The sequence below is a fragment of the Prionailurus bengalensis genome, chromosome D3, assembly GCF_016509475.1.
Source record: "Prionailurus bengalensis isolate Pbe53 chromosome D3, Fcat_Pben_1.1_paternal_pri, whole genome shotgun sequence".
NCBI lineage: Eukaryota > Metazoa > Chordata > Mammalia > Carnivora > Felidae > Prionailurus > Prionailurus bengalensis.
In genome coordinates, this window is record NC_057356.1 from 68,521,777 (window position 1) to 68,542,001 (window position 20,225).

At 51.3% G+C, this 20,225-nt stretch overlaps 1 protein-coding gene across 8 annotated transcripts in view; it reads left to right on the plus strand.

The window, feature by feature from the left end:
- CTIF (cap binding complex dependent translation initiation factor) overlaps nt 1–20,225 on the plus strand; it is a 296,988-nt gene that overhangs the window by 182,646 nt on the left and 94,117 nt on the right. The gene's annotated exons all lie outside the window — the stretch shown is intronic.

Genomic DNA, 20,225 nt, shown 5'->3' on the forward strand with positions numbered 1-20,225 from the left:
ACACTCCAGCGACCCGTGGCCCTCGGGGGGGCTTTGAGCATGGCAGCAAGGTCCTACCTCAGGGCCTTTGCATTTGCTGTCCCCACTGCCTGGATTGCTCCTCTCCCAGATATTTGCATGACCTCACCTCTTTGCCCAGTGGCACCATTTTGGTGAGCCCCGGCTTACCCACTCTCTCTAAAGGTGCAACCTCGTGCATATATGCTTCCGTCACACCCCAGCACTCCCAGTCCTCCTCCCTGGCTTCATATTCTCCGTAGAACTTAACACCTTCCACTGCTCTGCATGATGCATTTCTTCCATTTGTTATCTGTTTCTCCCCACCAGAAGATGAGCTCCACAAGAGCAGGGCTTTTTGTCAAATTGCTCCCAACCGTATCCCCAGCGCCTGGCGTATAGTAGATCCTCAGTAAATACTGAGTAAGGAAGGCAAGGAGGTAGCCAGCCTGCCCTAGGTTACTTACTCTGTCCCCTCGGGGCCTTTTAGCAGCTCCGTTAAAGTCCTGCCAGTTCTGGAGTACCTCCCCTCCTGTAGGTCTCCCTGCCGTGACCCAGAAATAAGTCTGTCGGACAAACCAAGAGAGACTAGCATCAGCGCCCAGATTTCAAGCGGAAAGAAATGCACTTTCCAGCATCCACTCTGGGCCCTTCGTTAGGAAGGCTCACGCCTGGATCACTGAGCAGCAGCTGGCGGACGGACAGTGGTGATGGACGTTCAGCCTCAGGCAAGACCCTAGGGGATGGGTCATGGTGGCCCATGTGCGGAGCCCTCTTGGGACGTGAAGTTCAGTTCAAGCCAAATCATCACAAACCAGGATCCTTGACGTGTCATTTAGGTGCTTCCTCTGCATGGCGCCTGGTCATTGGTGGGTCTTGAGTGTGTGGGGTGCTGGCCGTACCTTCCTGACTCGACCTCCGGTGTCAGGTGAGGGCTGGGCACTCCCAGATGTTACCCACCCTGTGTCCTCTTTACTCAGGTCATGCCAGTGTGGTAGGAAGAGCGCTGGGCTGGGAGTCAAGGCCTGGGTAGACCATCCCTTTCCCTAAGTCAGTGCAGGAGCTCGATCAGGCCGCCTAATCTTTGGGGCTTCCTTTGATCCACTGGCCAAACAAAGGGAACTGAGTCACTGGTCTCTAACTAGGGGCGGGGAGCAGCTGTCCGGCTTTCCCTGGACGGTCCCAGTTTTAGCACATATCCAAACGCTCTTGAAAACCCTCACTTGGGGCACCTGGGTGGCGCAGTCGGTTAAGCGTCCGACTTCAGCCAGGTCACGATCTCGCGGTCCGTGAGTTCGAGCCCCGCGTCGGGCTCTGGGCTGATGGCTCGGAGCCTGGAGCCTGTTTCCGATTCTGTGTCTCCCTCTCTCTCTGCCCCTCCCCCGTTCATGCTCTGTCTCTCTCTGTCCCAAAAATAAATAAACATTGAAAAAAAAATTAAAAAAAAAATTATTGAAGATCTCAAAAAGCTTTATATAAAAAAAAAAAAAAAGAAAAAAAAGAAAACCCTCACTTTTAGGCAAACCTGGGTCACCCGGTCTCTAAGGCTCCTCCCATGTCTGGGCATGTGACCTTGAAATTCCTTGAATGTCATCACCAGGATAGTATGAATTACTACTCACCTTTCCCCAAACCAGTCGGATGGACATGATTCCTCCTGGCTTAGGAGCCTTTGAAATAGACCAGAGGGCCTTGTGGGGAGAGTTAGTATAGGCCAAAAGGGGTTATTAAAGGAAGCTGAGGTGTCTGGAGGGACAGGTCTAACCCTGAACTGGGTGCCAGGTGAGCACGCTCACTCACTTTGGCCTGTGACACCTTCAGAAGGGGCAGATTTTGGCTTGATGGGTCTGGGGCCTGTAGGCATGGGCACCCTGCTGGGACCCTGGCTCACCCCTCTTCGCTCTTTGGCCTGTGGAATAACTTTCCTGTCCCTCCTCGGTCTCTTCATCTTTGAAGAGTCACAAAAGAATCACCACCACTCGTGGGAGATGGGGTGCATCCCTGCTGTGGGTGTTGCACCCATACGGAATGGGTGGCATTCCAAAATGGCGGCCTGGCAAAGAGCAGGCATTGGATTGGCCCCTGAAAGCTAAGAGGCCCATGGGGGTTGCTGCTCTATAAAGAGTTATGGTTCCAAAGTTCACAGATGCCTTTTGTTAATCCTTCTGTAAGGAACTGTGGGAGAGAGGCGTGATGATAATTGGAATATAAGCTCCCGCCTGCTCCCTCACCCGCCACCTCCTGTCCTGTCCCACATCTCAGATGTCTGCCCAGCCATCTCATGTGGCCCAGATTGCTTCCTGCTCATGTGCCACAAGTCCGACAGGCTTGCCCATTGTACTCAGTAAATTCTTAGAGAGCGTGTTCTGTTTTGAACGCTCTACGGTTATCGATGCACGTAGTACATCCGCCCTTTGAGCTGGGTACCCTCATATGCACATTTTACAAGTGAGGAAACGGAGACACAGAGAGGTGACGTAATTTACCCAGGCCACACAGCAAGACAGAGGCAGGGCCGGGGCCTGAATTCAGGCAGGCTGCTGGAGGGTCCTCCCTAGGACAGCTCCCCTTCGTCTCTTAGCTCAGCCTCTCATGACGTCCCTCAACTTCCAGTGATCCAGCCGCTCCCCGGCTTGGTCGCTGCGGCCCCGTCCCTGATCCTATTCTGACTATCCAGCTTCTAGGCTTAGACAAGCCTTGCTCCAGCCAGAGCCAAGCCTCCTGCTCTTCCCCAACCGTCAGCACGAGAGCCTCAAAAGCTGGCCCTGACCTAACTTTCCAGAATCTCTTCCCATCACGCCACCCCCACCGCCCGTGTGCCCTGTGTCACAAGCAGCCAGACCACCAGCCCGGGTCTGAGCGTGCCCAGACCTTCCTGATCATCACCCTCATAGAAATCCCACCCTCGCTGCAAAGCGGCTCCTGAGACCCTTTCTGCAAAGAGGTCTGCTGAGGCTCCAGCCTGCAGGGTCAAACTAGTTGTTCCTCTGTTTCCCCGTGGTACTTGTGGCAGGATGATGGGGAGCGAGAAGGGCTTTATAGCCACCGGTCAGGGAGTTGTGGCTACCCAGGTCATTGCCCTTGGCCTGCCTTGACTGTTCCTCGGTGTCCCCGGAGAACATAGAAGCTCTGGCTTCGGAAGGAGCGGGCCGCACTCCCTACACCTCTCTCCCTCGGTGGTCAGCTCGTTGGGATCCGGAGGCCGCCAAGAACAGCCCATTAAAAAATTACTAACAGGTTGTGGAAATATTACAGTGTTCGAGCTTAACGAGTCTGTAGAAATCATTCTCTCGAGCCTCCTCTAGCCCCTCTGGCAGATCTGGAAAGAGAGCCTGGGCTCTGCCCCGCTTCCCACCCTCTCGCTGTGTGACCTAGGCAAGTGACTTAACCTCTCTTGGTCTGTTTTGTCAGCTGTACAGTGAGGATAGTAACGTTGCCCTCTACCCCCGTGGGGGTGTGGGGATGGTTGAATACGTTGGTTTGTGTTCTGAGAACAGTGCCTTAGGCCTAGAAAGTACCACTCGAGTATCATTCCTTGCCATGGTTGTTGTTGCTGTTGTTATTACTATTAGAAAAGAGAAAGGGGCCCAGAGAGGTATTTTTTTTAGCCCAGGGGCACACAGCTGGCAGCCCCAGAGCTGGAGTGCAACCTCGTGGAGCCCAACGGAACCCAGTGGCTGCTTTGCCCCCTCCCTTTCCTTTGTTATGTGTTTCCAGGAAGTGGGTTATCAGTGCATCTAAGGTGCCACCGGGAATGAGAATGTGACTCCCACCCAGGCCCACCCCACAGCTTTTTGGCCGTAGGGCCTCCACCTGCCCCTCAACCACATCACGTCCCCTCCTGGCCAAGGCCACGGATTAGAGGCCCTCCTTGGTTTTGCACCGGAAAAGAATGGCCTCACCGAGCTGTACTGAGAGGTTCCGTCCCTCTGTCCCCCTCCCCTCCTCCTCACCTGCCCTCAGGCCAAACTCACCCTTGAAGAGAACAGAGAGCCAGTGAATGCTGCTGGGACCAAAGCCCCCGAGGTCTGACGCCCAGGCCTCTGAAACAGCCTCCTAGTCCTCAATCTCAGAAACCATTTCCCACAGCCCCCCAGTGAGAACCTCGTCATCCATTTCCAGTGGATCTTGACATTTCCTGTAGTGATCCCGCCCTCCAGGAATGAACTGTGTACAAGGGCTCTAAACACGGAGATCCTTACCATCAACCTGGGGAGAGGTCCTAGGGACGGACGGCATCTGCCACAGGCCAGGTGACCGGGATAGATCCCCCGCTGGGGCGCATGTGAGACCAGTGGGGAGGAAGTTTCAGTGGGGCAGTGGGTGGGTGTCAAGGGTGAGGGAGACAGGCACCTTACAGCACAGGGCTCGGACCTCCAGTGGGTTTAAGGCTTTGAGACTTCCCCAAGGGCCAGCCAGAGAATCCAGACCCTTCTGAATACTCCACACAGGAACTGCAAACCTGAGGTCATGTGGAAGAGGCCAAGCTTGCCACGGAACCCTGTGGATGCAGAGGGGGCGTCTTCTGGGCTCAGACCTCCCAGCTTCACACCCAGTACCCGGAGTCCCAACTTGTCGCTGCTGCTGTTTCCTGAATGCAGCTATAGCAGCAGCAATGGGGGCTCCCTCTCCAGCCCTGGGGCAGGCACGGGGCCAAGGGAAGCTTATTTAACCATCAGACCTTAGGCAGTACCCCTTATCATCATTCCCCCACTTTACAAATGGGAAACTAAGGCAAAAGCCAATAAGAGCCTTCCCCGGGGGGAACAGAGCTGGGAGGGGACAGGGCCCTGGTCTGAACACAGGCCTGGCGTCCAGAGTCCGGCTGCTACCTCCATGCCAGGGGTATCTTTTCACCCAAACGGCAAAACTGCGCGGCGTGAGAGCCTGCCCATGGGTGTGAAGTGAGTGCCCGGCTTAATGCAGGTGGGAGAAGCGTGCCCAAGACGCAGCCCCCACCAACCCATCATTCAGCAGCCCCGTGAGCCACTTTGGTGGTTTTGACCATTACGCAGCTTGAAATTATCTTTATTCTTAGCCAAATATTTAATTTTGACCCATAATGGACAGTTGGTTAAAGGCAGGAAGCATTAAAGAACACCGATATTAAAAGGCTGGCTCCTGAGGAACAAACAAGTGGTAACAATTCTGCACATTTGCCTCGGGTGCTCTGCCCAGATCCGGAGTCCCGTTCATGTGGTCGGAGTCCCCCTGCGCGGCGGCTCCTGGAGCTGCAGAGACCCAGCTCGGCCAGCATCCGACTCTGTTCTTGGAGAGTCGAGACCGTCCATGCTCTCGCCCTTCTACCTGGGCAGAAGTGACTGCCAGTGAAAATTTCCTGAAACTTCTCGGGTCTCGCCATTTAGAGAAAAGCAAGACAATTACAAAAGCAAACGAGTTGGTTTGTATTTTAAAACAAACAAACATAAAATTCAAGAATTCCAAACAGCGGGCCCTGAGATCAGTGTTTGCCTTTTGTTTCTTTTTCTGCCTTATATAGTCAAACGCTAGCCTACATGTTAATTTATATCTGCTGCCAAAGCACAATGTAATGGTAATACGTCATTTTGAAACTTCTTTGTAGCAACCGTGCGTTTGCTTCCATAACTCATTTACAAAAATTGAAGAAGGGCGTCATTTGCTAAGTGGGAGAAGGTCAGATTTTTGCCGTTATTCATGGATGTTATTAAAAATCAAATTAAACCTGAACCTTATAATTTACTCAATAACATATCAATATAAAAACCATGTTTTAATTTGTTTTAATGTTTATTTATTTTTGAGAGGGAGACAGAGTATGAGCTGGGGAGGGGCAGAGAGAGAGGGAGACACAGAATCTGAAGCAGGCTCCAGGCTCTGAGCTGTCAGCGCACAGCCCGACATGGGGCTCGAACCCACAAACTGTGAGATTGGGACGTGAGCTGAAGTCAGATACCTAACCGACTGAGCCACTCAGGCGCCCCAAGCCATATTGTACGTAAAATAACTTTTTTATCATATACCATGAGAAATGACAATATATGCTTTAAGCTCCTAAGGGTGTTTGCAAGATGCTCGATCACCATGAGAGGAGTTCTCAAAGCTAAAATGCTGAGCAAGGCTGTGGCCAGCCCGCTAAACTGCCTCAGTTTCCACGGTGTAAAAATCAGAAGAATAAAAATACACCCTTTTCCCTCATTGAGGGGCTGGGTCTCCTGGTGGGTGACATCCAGGCCTGCCTCGGGGATCAGAGTCTTGTTTTGGGAAGCTCGACCCTGCAAGTTTATCCAAAAGGGCAAATTGACTCGTTTATGATGGTTCATGGGGTCCACCCAGGCCCATGTCCCCCTAGGATGTCGGAGTTTGGCTGCCCTTCGAGACTGTGCTCGGACGCTTGACTTCCATTAAGGACTTCCTATGGTTCTCAAGGACACCAATGCACAGTGAGCTCTGCGTTCACCTCCAGTGGGGCCATCCCTCTGGTGAGGCGTCTCTACCTGTGCTGGGTAGACTTCTCTGTGGTCAATTTTTTTTTGTTCCCTTCCGGGGTTTTTACATATGCAACTGACTTAAGAAAAATTGCCACCTTGTATTTGCTGAGTGTGATGTTTGTTCTGGAATGTCCTCTCCACTTCTCCCCTTCTAACCAAATCCTACCCGTATTGAAAACTTTTATTTTGACGAAATTTCACATTCGGAAAAGTTGCAAGCATCGCACAAAGAATTTTCATATATTCTTCACTCAGACATTAGCGTTTTACCACATTTGCTCTATTTTCCTCTCCCTCGTCTACTTTTTTTTTCTGACCTGCTTGAGAGAAAATTGCCAAAATGATGCCTTTTTATTGCTGAACGCTTCACAGTGTGTTTTTTTGTGAAGACATTCCTCTCCACGGCCACAGTACAATGATAAAAATCAGGAAACTAACATAGACTGGATGCTATTATCCACAGCCCTTGCTTCTTTCTCAGCAGTGATCCTAGATCCTGGCTCATATTCAGTTGTCACGTCTCTTTAGTTTCTTTTAATCTGGGGACAGTTCCCAAGTCTTTGTATTTCATGTCATTTGCTTTTTTTTTTAAAAGAACGGCCGGTTATTTTTGTAGAAGGTTTCTCATTTGGGATTTCTCTGGTATTTCCTCAGGTTCCATGCACATGAGTGATGTTGTGTCCTCTCAGGGCATCGAATCAGGAGATCGGGGCCGTCCTGTTGTCCCATGACTCTCAGTGTTCACTTTGATTATTTGGTTAAAGGCAGTATCTGCCAAGTTGCTCCACTGTAAAGGCACAGAGTTTTCCCTTTGTAATTAAGAAGTAGCTTGTGGGGAGATACTTTGAGACTATGCCAATATTCTGTTTTTCCTCAAACTTTCACCCACTGGCCTCCAGTGATGATTATTGCCTGAAACAATTATTATTATGACGTTTGCCAAATGATTTCCTAATTCCATCATTCCTTCTCATTTTTTCTCGTTGTCTTTCTGCTGTTTGGGGACAGTCTCTGATTTTAAACTCACTACTCGAAGCCTCAAGATCCCTGCATTTGGGAGGTAGGGAGAGTAAGTCCTTGTCAGCTGTCTGAAGGTCCCCGTATATGTGCACCGAATGCTGCCGGGCAGGGTTTAATGTGAAGGCCATCAGCACCCTGCTTTGAGTTCCTTGTGCTCTGAAACATTCTAGCCCAAGAACCCATCTGCTGGGCAGCTGGGTCCCCGCACGGCTGGGTGGGGGTTGGGGTCAGTGATGTGCGTGAAGCTGTTGAGTGGCACTCCCTCTGCTCTAACGTCTGGCCATGGACTTGTCAGTTCCTCCAACCCTGGCTGAAAAATGGGGCCAGAGGGAGGCCCTACTCTAGCTAACTCCATTTCACATTCCCTCTCCTTCCAGGATGGAAAAACAGCCCTTCAGGGACGGAGCAGACCTGTCAGTAATGAATTGTGAGGGAGGAGGTTGTCCCGGGAGGCTGGCCGTTATGCGCGGCTGATGGAGTGAGGTGGGCAGGCAGCCGGTAGTGTTTCCCGGGGAGCCCAGAAGCTCAGGGATGCTCTGTAGCCGTAAAGCCAAACCTGCTCGGGTACTGCCCTGGGCGGCTCTGCTTCCCATAATGGAACCGTCTTCCGTCACCTTTCCCCGCACCTGCAGGGCTAGCCGAGAAGGCCTGCCGTACCCTCCCAGGGCTGGCTGAGGCAGAGGGAGAGCGGGCAAGGTTTATCATCCAGCCCTGAGATCATTACCTTCAGCTCCGCCTCTCTCCTGTTTTCCAGTCACGGGGTCCACTTGATTGATAAGACAACTGAGGGACAGAGAAGTTAGGCAACGTGTCTGAGACCACCTGGCTAGATGTGGGCCAAATCGGGGTATACCGGTGTGTCCTGTTCCCAGGTTGTCACAGCATCATGCTGCCTCTCCAAGTGAGGACTGCTGGGATGACTGCTGAGACCCAGTAGGGCTTCCTGGAGGAGGTGCTAATTGCAGAAATGGCGGGTTCAGGAGAGGAGGTCTCCATAGCTGTTGGTCAGTAATTGGACACCTCTTGTGACAGGGAGCTCACTACATTCCCAGGCACCGCCCCCCCCCCCCCCTTTATTGTGAGGCAGCTCTCCCTGTGAGGAAGTTTCTTCATTATGGGCACTCAGGCTGTGTCTCTGGGCTTCCTTCCCCATGGTTCAGAAGGGCTCGGCAGTTGGTCACACCAGGGATTTAAAAACTCTTAGGAGACTTTCTCTTCCTCCTCCTTCCTGTGTCCTACCCGCTGCAGTTTGAGGGCTGTTCCATGGCCCTCGTGGAGATGGTGAGATGGCCATGAAATAGGGCTAGTTCCCAAATGTGCTCTGAAGTCAGCATGTGGGGTAAGCGAGGCAGTGTGGGACCAGCTGTGGTGGCCCGGCATTAGCCTGGGAGTGAAAGAAGTCACTGGAGGTGGCCCCCATGCCTGTGGGGACCCCTTGGGCAGTGCTTCTCTTAGGATGATAGTGTATTTCGTAGTGAAGAAATCCGTCCTGAGAAACCACGTCCGGATTGTAGCCCTTAGAGGCCAGATTGGGAGCAAAAGCCAGGAGCTGGATGTGCTGGGGGTTCCTCCTTGATTCTTAGCACTTGAAACAGCCTATTTCCTCCAAACCTCGGCTCTCCCACTTGTACTGTGGGTGTGCTGATGTTCATCACTCCTGAGCGTCTGATGGATTCATGCGACTTGGAAAACCACAACATATTGTTGTTACAAGCAGACGCTAATAGAACACCACAGCTCCTTCAAACTCCCAGGAACCTCAAGAGATGGACAATCTGTTTGTCCCCATCTTAAGAAGGAAGAAGCTAAGGCCCAGAGAGGTTAAAGAACTTGCCCAGCGTTGCACGGCCAGAAGTACAGAGCCAGGATCTGAGCTCTGGGGGGCTGGCTCCTACGTCCACACTTGGAGCTCCGACAATATGTTGCCTCTTGGAAAAGTCTGTGACGAGCACCTTCTTATTCTGGGCAGCCAAGGGCTGTGGTGGAAGATATACAGTGCAAATTCATACCCGTCGCTGGGCCTCCTCGGCTCTTTAGGAAAAGCGAGCGAGAGTCTCAAGCCTCCAGAGAGGTGGCATCAGCCAGGCTTGGCTTCCCCACGTTGATTCACATGATCGGGTCAGTGTAGCCACAGGGAGTTAGGGCTGGAAAAGGGAACATCCCAGCTGACACTTAACCGGCTTCCGTGGCTGATGTCTGCCCGCCTCTGAGTGAGCACCCAGAATGGACACGTGGCACAGGGGATGCCCGGACTCGCCAGCAGGCTGCACTGAGGGTCCATGGGCGGACCTGAGAGACGGCAGGGGCTCTGCTGGGCAGAAGAGAAGAGCGAGGGCCACCTTCTGGAAACACTCTGCCGGGACAGCCGCATGCTCTTCCCATGACATCACACTGCCTAAGAACGTGTGAGGCCAGGGATTCTTGGAATGCCTGATTCACCCTGGAGCAAAAATAATACCTTGTATTTATAATGTGCCTTTGTTCCCCAGATGCTCTCTTGGCCTTGATTGTATTCTAATTTCTGACCAGCCTTGTGACCCCAGGCAGGAATGTAGGCAAGGTGGGGAACTCATCTAAGGGAACACCTCGAGTGGGGTGCTGGTATTCCCATTCTACAGATGGGAATGCTGAGAGATGTGAGGAGTCTGCCCGTGTGCCAAAGGTGACCGAGAGGTTGGCCACAAGCCCTGGATTACCAGGGTTGTTGGGAGGGGCACCTGAGAAATGCCTGGGCAGCCGAGCGAGACCCGGGGTCTGCCGCGTATACCCCAAAGAAGACCACTCCTCCACGGCCTTCTGTGCTGCCCCAAGATGGAGGAAGGTGGCCAGAGCCCGCAGCTCCTGCTTCCCTCCCCCAGGGTTCAGCAGCGAAGCCAGAGGGCCACCCCGAAAACGCAACCTCCCAGCCACGGGAACTAGCAGACTGTGGGGAAAGGATTGTTCCCAGCACAGATGGAAACCCGAGGGCCACACGTGGCTTCTGTGGTTTTCCCCAGACACGGCGGAGCCAAGGCTGGAAGCCGGATTTCCAAACCTCGACTCGGGGCTCAGTCCAGAGCCCTCCCAGGCTTTGCCCTCTCACGGGCCTCAGCTTCCCTGTTCCTCGTGGCCTCCGGCTCAGCCTTTGGCCTTTGCTTCTGCTTATCTAGCCCTGCTTCCGCCACACGCTGCCAGCCCGCAGTCCCTGCCCCCACTGGCTTTGGCCAAGGCCTGGGATCCTCTGGATTTGGATTTGGATTTCAGTGGCTCAGCAGTGGTGCAGGCTGCCCTGGGCCCTTAGGACCCCGCAACGGGTCTCAAGTCCATGAGGCAGGAGAGCGTAGTGGTTGAGGGTACACATTCGGAGGTCAAACTACCTAAATTCAAACTCGGGCTCTGCCTCTTGCAAGCTGTGTGGCCTCAGACAAGTACTTACCTTCTCTGTGGCTCATGACCTCTCTGCAAAATGAGGCTGGCAATAGTCCCTCCCTCTTAGGGTGAAGTCAAAGTCATGCCTGGCACAAGGTCAGTGCTACATACATGTTAGCTTGTGTTTATTACTTTTACTCTATGTTCTCAATTATCTCAGTTCCTGTCCCGTCCTTCGGGGCTGCTCTGGGCAGGGCTCAGAAGGGCTGCACTGGGTTTAATGAGTGTTCTGCCGGGGTCAGCTTGAAACTCTTAGTAGTTTTTGAACAAGAGGCCCACATTTTCATTCTGCACTTGGTCCCACAAATTATGAGGTCTGTCCTGCCTCTAGGACCAGAGTGTCAGGGACCCCTGTGCTACTCTGTGCTTCCTTTCCCTCATGACTCTTGTCCCTGGTTGTAGCCAGTTACCTTATTTCTGTAATTAATGGATTAGTGTCTGTCTCTCCAAATGGATCCTAAGTTGCATGAGGGCATAGCCCTGTGCCAGGGTCATCGCTGTGTCCCCAGGGCCTGGCACATTGTGGGACTCACTGGAGGCATGCATGAATCAATGCCCAGCATCCCCCCCACCCCCGCCGCCCCCATTTCCCAAGGGAGATTTGGAGAGGGTCTGCCCCATCCTAAGGAAGTGGTTGCTCTTAAGGCCATGCAAGAAGAACGCACAAGGCCATTCAGGGGCGTGGATGAGGGTATCAGGCTGTAATCACATTAGGAGTCTGAAGAGCGGGCCTCTGGGGAGCTGAAGAAGGCTGTTTGGAGCCCAGATGGGATTAGGAAAGGCGTTGAGATACTCCTGAGGGACAGTTGAACAGCTTTGGTCAATCCACAGCCCCTGCTCCCCTCAGAATGTTCCAGGAGCTCTGTGGCCTTGGGCAAACCCACTGACACCTCCGATTAACCTCCAGGCAGAGCGGAATCTCAGGACATGTTTAATTAATGAAGCAATACACGAATCAGCCTTGCCTCTCATCATTCGTTTGTACGTGCGCCCTGTTAACTGGAAAAGTCTTTCCTCTGCCTTCAGGGCACAGAGGTACCATTCAGATTAGCCCCTCTCCTTTCCACTCCAGAGCATTCCCTTGGCCAGGTAAACCTTTGGATTCCAAAGCTTTTCGATCCGTGCAGTGAAATACCGAACTTCTTACACGAACCTCGGCCTCAGCCGGCAGAGACCTCAGTCTTGGATTGTTTTCTACCCGGCCCTGAGCACAGGGAGAGCCCCACAGGCTGTTGGAGCAGGAGAGCCAAAAACTCTCCTCGCCGTCCAAGGCCACGGGGGTGTTCCTGAAGCGTGCGGGCACTCCCCTCCAGGGACTGTCCGGGGAGCCCAGTGTGGGGAGCAGGCCTGGTGCTCAGCGAGCCAGCCGGTAATGCGCTGCTCTCATTGCCATGATGGGGATGGCGGCCTGGCAATTACAGGGACATCAGGTGGGGCGGTTCCCCGGCTATCCAGACAGCAAGAAGACCTCAGATGAGTAACCGTAACATCCGGCCGGCCATGTAGCGTTTCGGGCAGGACCTTAGAGTAGAGACACAGATCAGAGTTCCGGTACAGGCTTCGTCACTAACTAGCTGGACAGCCCGAGGGCAAAAGGCAACCTCTCTGAACCTTGGCTTTCTCATCTGTGAAAGCATCGCGCTGTCACTCTGTAATCCTCACAGCCGCCCCTGAGGGTGGCGGCTGACACGGCTGGGAACGGACACAGAGCCACACAGCCGCGAGTGACCCAGCCAGGCTCTGTGCTGGCTGCAATCTCCCAGATACGCCTGCCAAGGAGGGTCCTGCAGAACAGACCCGGCAGATTTACATCATCTCATCCAGCCCCTTGGGCACGGTAGGTGCTCAGTTGATAGAGGCCACCGTGATGCTGGACCCTTTGCTAAGCCAGTGGCGTTTCCCTCCGTTGACTCCCTGAAGAGGGAAGTAAGTTCCCCTACAGTTTTCCTTAGGAGGCATCCCAGTGTTTTGCAAACGGGGGTGGGCGTGTGTGTGTGTGTGTGTGTGTGTGGCCATGACCTTGGTTTCCAGGCCCCACATGCCTGCGCCAAGCCAAGCGGCCCCAGAGCTGCAGAGAACCCCTGTGCCTGCCCCTGTCGGGCTCACCTCCGCTCTCGTGTTGCCCCTGTGGCTGGGACGCGGAAGGTGGGACCCCGGACAGGGCGTGTGTAGGTGGGCAGGAATGGGGGCGCCTAAGCGAGTAATAAGCAGTCATCACTTTTCCTGAAGGCAAGAAATATGAGCCCATGCATAGTTTTAAAACCACTTGCCCTAGGAATTTTGCGCTCAGAAATTTTTAAGCAGACCTACAAATTATGTGGTAAAGTGTCCGACATGGAGAGAACCATAATAAGTCCGTGGCCCTCGGAATATCTAGTTGGGAACAATTATGAAATAAAAAATGAACAGAGAGACGTTTGTCTGCATTTGGACTGCTGCTGGAATCATTCTTTAAAACAAAATCTGAAGTCTTTCTCCCTCCACCCACCTCCGAAAATGCAGCTGTGGTGTGGAGAACTTTTTTTATTTTTGTGTTTCTGTTTTTTTTTTTTTTTTTTTAATAAAAGAGCGCAGTCTTAAGAGTGAAACAAGACGTCTGATTTCAGAACCCCAAGAAGGAAGAATAAACTAAATGAGTGGTAGAAGAAGCATCCTGACAATTTCCATTCTCCAAAAAAAAAAAAAAAAAGCATTATTTCCCTACCAGCAGGTGTTACCAGTAGCACAAATGGAATATTAATCTTCTCTCCTAAGCCATTCCTCTCCCCACTACCAGGACCACCAGAGAAAACTTGCCCAGAGACATTAGAACATAACAAGCAGAGAGGGAGGTGGGGTTTTGCCCCTTTATTTCGCTTGCAGAACAAAAAAAAAAAAAAAATGCATGTCTCCTGTGTTTCCAAAACCTGGATCCACACGTCCGTGTATCCGGGACCAAATACTTCCCTGCCTGGCCCCTAGGAGCCAAAGGAGCTCATCCCCAGCCAGGCCAAACCTAAACCCACAGGTTTTGGGGTGAGCAGTGAGCTGGCCCCTACAGGAAGGTATCGACGAAACCCAGGGCCAACAAACACAGAAGAGAGAGGAGCTGGTTTGGGCCAGCTCAGCCAGCAACCGCTGACAAATATTTGTGAATGGCCAGAGCAGGGAAGCTTGGGTCTCCATTGTTGAGGACCGAGGCCCAGCCCCTAGTCTTTTCCAGTGGCGAGGGCTCTCTCAGCCCTTTCCCAGGCCAAGGACGTGGGCCTCATGTGGCCATCGCCACAGCAGATATCGGCGAGTACTCGGCCCTTCTCTCCTTTGCTGGATCTCAGGGCAAAGGGGACGGACAGGAGGTGGACAGTGGGTGCTGGGCTAGCTGTCAGGCTGGGCACACTCCTGAGGGTGTGGGGAATGTCACCTCCCTGAGCCTCAGTTGGCTGATCTGTAAAATGGGAAGAGAGCCTCTTGACCAGCCTGCACACAGACACTGGTCCCAGCAGTCGGTGGCCCTGAGAACTAATGGGAGCCTTGAACAGGAAGGAGGAAAAAAGAAACAAAAAGCCTTCATGCCCATTGCCTCCAATGGCATCTGGCCTCTTTCTTGCCCTCCATGCCCCCCAGGGGCCCCCCAGCCAATCTCCTTTGCCATCCAACCCCGTATCAGCAGCCTTCTTTCTTTTGACTCCATTGGTCTTGCCTGCCCAGTAGGAGGGGCCCCTTACGGGTGGACTCCCAGGCCTCCCCTCCTGTCCACAGACAGCACTCTGTGTGCAAAGGAGCTGCTACCCAGGCAGAGCGAGTCTGAGAACACCCACTAAATGCCCGACAACTTGGATATTCTTGGTCACTGCTCTGCTGGCAGAGCTGGCTCCAAGGAGTGGCAAACTAAAATGACTTGGAATTCCAGGCCCCCCAAAATTTCCGGCAAGAACAGGAGAGTGAGTCTCAGCAAGACCTGGCTAATTTCTTTCTGAGCCCTTGACCACCAGCCATGTAAAAATGAGCTCCTTTCTCCTCCAGGTGGAGGATTTGATTTGATTTGTTTTGTTTTGATTTGATTTGATGTGTTTTGGTTTGTTTGAGGGTGGGGGGGGTAAGGAGGATGTTGGGCAGAGAGAGGGAGATCCCTGATAATGGCAAGTAGGAAGCCAGACAGTTTCAAGACAGATGCTGGGAAGGACTTGGTCAACCATCCTTTGGGGGCATTCCTTGGGCCATAGCTGCAGGCACCACAATTTTTCTAAATAAGGATGGGAAAAGTCGTGAGAATCAAGCATTATCTGCCAGGGAATTTCCAAGGTTCTTCTCTGGGCTTAAAAATTACTCATACTCAGAGAACAAAGAGGGTAGGAAGAGAAAGGGTGAATTCTTTGAAAGTAATTGAAAAATAAAAGTAGGGGGGATTCACAAAATGTCACAGGCGTGTGGTTCCCTGAGGAGTTGGGAGGGCCGTGGAATTTCTCCCAGTGGCTCTCCCGGTGTAGGTCAGTCCGTGATTCTCAGGTGAGGGCCTCGGGCTTCTGAGCTGACTTGTGTCTCAGGCATCTGGATTTAGGTCTGGGCAGTCTGAAGGCCAATGGGTGATCCCTGGGAAGAACTGACTCAGTGACTCACTTTGCGGATGGGGCCCCACGCTTCCCTGGGCACCTGTGCTCTCTACCCCTGCTCTGCTGTGAATGCAAACTGACAGTCTTCCAGGACTTAAGGCACTGGTCCATTGATGATTACTGTTTTTAGAATGAGTCCATTCTGGAGGGGGGGCACCTGGGTGGCCCGGCCAGTTAAGCGGCAGACTTCAGCTCAGGTCATGATCCTGCAGTCCCGTCGGATGGAGCCCTGCACGGGGCTCTGTGCTGACAGTGCAAAGCCTGCTTGGGATTCTCTGTCTCCCCCTTCTCTCAGCCCCTCCTCCACTCATGCTTTCTCCCTCTCTCAAAATAAATAAATAAACTTTAAAAAAATTAAAATTAGGGGTGCCTGGGTGGCTCACATGGTTGAGCGTCCGACTTTGGCTCAGGTCGTGATCTCACCGTTCTTGGGTTCAAGCCCCGCATCGGGCTCTGTGCTGACAGCTCGGAGCCTGGAGCCTGCTTAGGATTCTGTATCTCCCTTCTCTCTGCCCCTCCCCTGCTGGCTCTCCGTCTCTCAAAAACGAATAAACATTAAAAAATTTTTTTTAATTGAAATTAAAGAAAAGAAATGAAAACTTAAAAAAAAAAAAAAGTGAGGCCACTGGGGAGTAAAACTAGATAGAGCCTTAGGTGTGCTGGTAGAGGTGAGGGGTGTTAGAGGAGAAGCCTTTTGCACCCACGTATCGGGACAGCACGGCTTTTTGTACCCAGTATGCACTTCAGACCCAGTGATGAAAAATACCAGGCAGGCCTCATGAGAAGGGCCCAGGGCACACCCGGTCAGCCGGCCTCAGTTCAATGTACCAGGCTTCTACAGATGTTTCTACAACGACTCTTAAATTATTAAAATAAATACAGACAACTAGAAACCCTGAACATCCTATCTAAAAATGGACATAAGAGGACTCCAGAAGGTGGAAAGCAGGCAGACTGGCTGGGCACCATGGCACTCGGGCCACGGCACCGTGGTAACTTACCAGAGTTTTCTTCCTGGCCTCACAGATCCCAGACTTGGAGGTAAAGAAGTTGGCAACCCGGAAATGCCAGTAGGCCCAGGCAGACCGGAAAGCCCCAACAAAAGCCTGCCCTCTCTCGCTAAAGGACCAGGAAAGGGGCAACCTTACAAGACAGAAAACTCCTGGACAGTAATGCTCTACTCTAGGCAAACCTCCCAGGAAAAATGTGGGCTCCAGCCTGACCCACACAAGCAGAGGTCAGTGGGCCTGACCCACACGAGCACAGTCACCAGGCTGAGGAGGCGCCCAAATACTCCACCAGGGTGGGGTCAGAGAGGCCGAGTGAGGAGTTAGGACTCGTCCCTGTGGGGCACTGAGCACCCCTTCCTCTGTGTCAGTGGGGGCCACATGGGGGCCTTGAATCCCACCCATTTCTACCAGGTACAAGGCTCCACGCCCCCCCTCCACCATGGTGTCAGTGGAGGCCACGTGGAGAGTAGCAATACGCACCCTTCCCCTCCCCGCCAGGGAGGCATCGGTGTGAGGGGCCCGAACTCCCAACCCCGCACCGCAGTAAAGCGGGCCTCCCTTGGGGTGTCACAGAAGGCCCAGTAGGAAACCCGACCTGTACTCCCCACTCGGTAGTAACAGGGCACGGCAACCCTTTCCACTATTGGAAGCAAGGTCAGAGGAAGCCAGCTAAAACAGTTCTCCATGAGCCCAGAGGCTCATAACACAATACTGAAGATGTCCAGATTTCAACCGGAAATCTCAGAAAGATCTCAACTGAGTAAAGAAAGACAATAAGACACCAATACCAAGATGACAGAAGTGTTAGAATTCTCTGACAAAAGATTTTAAAGCAGCCAGCATGAAAATGCTTCAAAAGAACATGCTTGAAACAAATGAAAAATTACGTCTTGGCAAAGAAATAGAAGCTATAACAAAGAACCAAATGAAACCTAATAGTTAAATTAAAAACTCAATGCGTGGGTTCAACAGCAGAATGGAGGGACAAGGGAAAGAACCAGTGTACTGGAAGATCGAATAAAAATGATCCATGGGGCGCCTGGGTGGCTCAATCGGTTAAGCATCCGACTTCAGCTCAGGTCATGATCTCACAGTTCGTGGGTTCGAGCCCTGCACCAGGCTCTATGCTGACAGCTCAGAGCCTGGAGCCTGCTTCAGATTCTGTGTCTCCCTCTCTCTCTGCCCCTCCCCTGCTTGCTCTCTCTCTCTCTCTCTCTCTCTCTCAAAAATAAACAAACATTTAAAAATTAAAAAAAAAAAAAAAAAGATCTAATCTGAGCCACACAGAGAAAATCGACCAAAAAAAAAAAAAAAAGTGAACTGAGCTTCTGGGACCTGGGGGTCCATAACAGCAAATCTAGCATACATGGTCTCAGACTCTGTAACGTAGAGCAGAGAAAAAATGGGCCTGGAAAATTATCCACAGACGTAATGACTGAGAACAGTTTGTGTGTTGCTGGTGGGAGTGTAAAGTGATATAATCTCTCTGGAAAATAGTTCGATAGTTCTCTCTCTCTCTCTCTTTTTGTAATGTTTATTTATTTTTGAGAGAGAGAGAGACAGCTTGAGTGGGGGAGGGGCAGAGAGAGAGGGAGACACAGAATCTGAAGCAGGCTCCAGGCTCCGAGCTGTCAGCACAGAGCCCAATGTGGGGTTCGAACCCACGAACCACAAGATCATGACCTGGGCTGAAGTCGGATGCTCAGCCAACTGAGCCACCCAGGCACCCCTCAGTAGTTTTCTTTTTAAACCAAGTAGCTACCATATGACCTAGTAATGGCACCCCCAGGCACTTATCCCAGAGAAATGAAAACTTAACAAAAACCTGTGCACAAATGTCCATAGAAGCTTTGTGCACTGTAGCCAATAACTAGAACCCACCCAGATGCCTTTTAGCGAGTACATGGTTAAACTCGCTAATACATCCACACTGTGGAACGCTACTCAGCAGTAAGAAGGAACAAACTAGGGATACGTGCAACGCCCTGGATGAATCTCCAGGGAGTGATGCTGAGTGAAAAAAGCCAATCCCACCGGGTTACATACTGTAATGTATGTAACATTACCACCAAGTGGAATTAACAAGGTGCAGCAATTTACATGTACTAGAGGCTCTTGTAACAGATTGTAAATGATTCCATTTATATAACATTTTTGAGATGACAAGTTGTAGACATGAAGACTAGATTACTTATTGCTAGGGGCTCAAGAGGAGGTGGTGGAAGGGAAGTAGGTGTGGCTGTAAAAGGGCAACAGGAAGGCATCCTTGCAGTGATGGGAATGTTCTGTATCTTGACTGTATCAATGTCAAAATCCTGATTGTGATCTTGTACCAGAGTTCTGCAAGATGTTACCATGGGAGGAAACTGGGTAGAAGATGCAAAAGATCTCTCTGTATTATTTCTTACCGGTGCACGCGAATCTGTAATTATCTCACAGTAAAAAGTTTAGAAAAATAAATTCATGTTCTTTTAGAAAACACAAGTAAAAAAAGAAAAATCCTCATCCCATCCCCCAGAGTTAACCACTGTTAGCATTTTGATGTGTTTCCTTCCTGATGTTTCTGTGGTTTTTTTTTAAGTTTTTAAAAATTTATTTATTTTGAGAGAGGGAGAGTGTGCGAGAGGGAGAAAGAGAGTGCAGGGGTGGGACAGAGAGAGAAGGAGAGAATCCCAAGCAGGCTCCGTGGTGCCAACTCAGAGCCCAATGCGGGGATTGACCCCATGCAGAACTGTGAGATCATGACCTGAGCCGAAATCAAGAGTTGGACACTTAACTGCCTGAGCCACCCAGGCGCCTTTCCTTCCAGATTTTTCTATGCATACAAATATTTGCCTTAAAAAGTAGCACCATGCTACACATAGGACAACACATGCTTTCTTCCATCAACCAGAGTGAAGTCTTAACACCAGGTTCTTAACATTCCACATTGTTTCTCACTGTTAAACAGTGCCACGATGCACAAATTGTGCCTACATCCCTGTGCAAGGCTTTTGAGTATTTCCTTTCGATAAATTGCCACCAAGTGGAATTAACAAGGTGCAGCAATTTACATGTACTAGAGGCTCTTGTAACAGATCATCAAACTTCCCCCCCCCCAAGAAACACCCTAATTTCTACTTCTAACATGCGATGTATTGTCTTTACCATTTGTGTGGAAACAAAACACTATACACCTGTCTCCCACTTAATAACTTTAATTCCCCTTGAAAACCCTGCCAGGAGGCAAAGCTTTTCAATGGGAAAAAAATTGTTTTCATTAATTTTAACGGAAAAATGATATGTTTAACCTCAGTCCAAGATGCCTCCAGATTTTCACGGATACGAAATTGTCAAGTGAACATTGAAACTGAGTTTATATAAGTAATAATAGTTTCAAAGTAAATCAGTGCCTTTTTTGGGTTCATAAAATTCAGTGCCATGAAGGTCCGCTGTCCCCACCAAAGGGACAGGTTGCAGTTCTCCAGCTGCGCATCCCATAAAGTCAGGGCATGGAAAACACTGGGGGGTGAGCGCAAGAGTGCTTCCAGAGATCGATCAAAATGTTTGGGGTTCATCGCCTGTGCACACCTCAGATTTGTTCCATTGTCATGTTCTCTGGCTTAGAAAATAGTGTGTCCGGTAAATCGGTGAGTCAAATGTCGCTTGTGGGTTAGTCAGCTCGGGCCCCCGTGACAAAATACCACAGACGGGGCAGCTCAACAACAGAATCTTTTTTTCTGAGAGCCCTA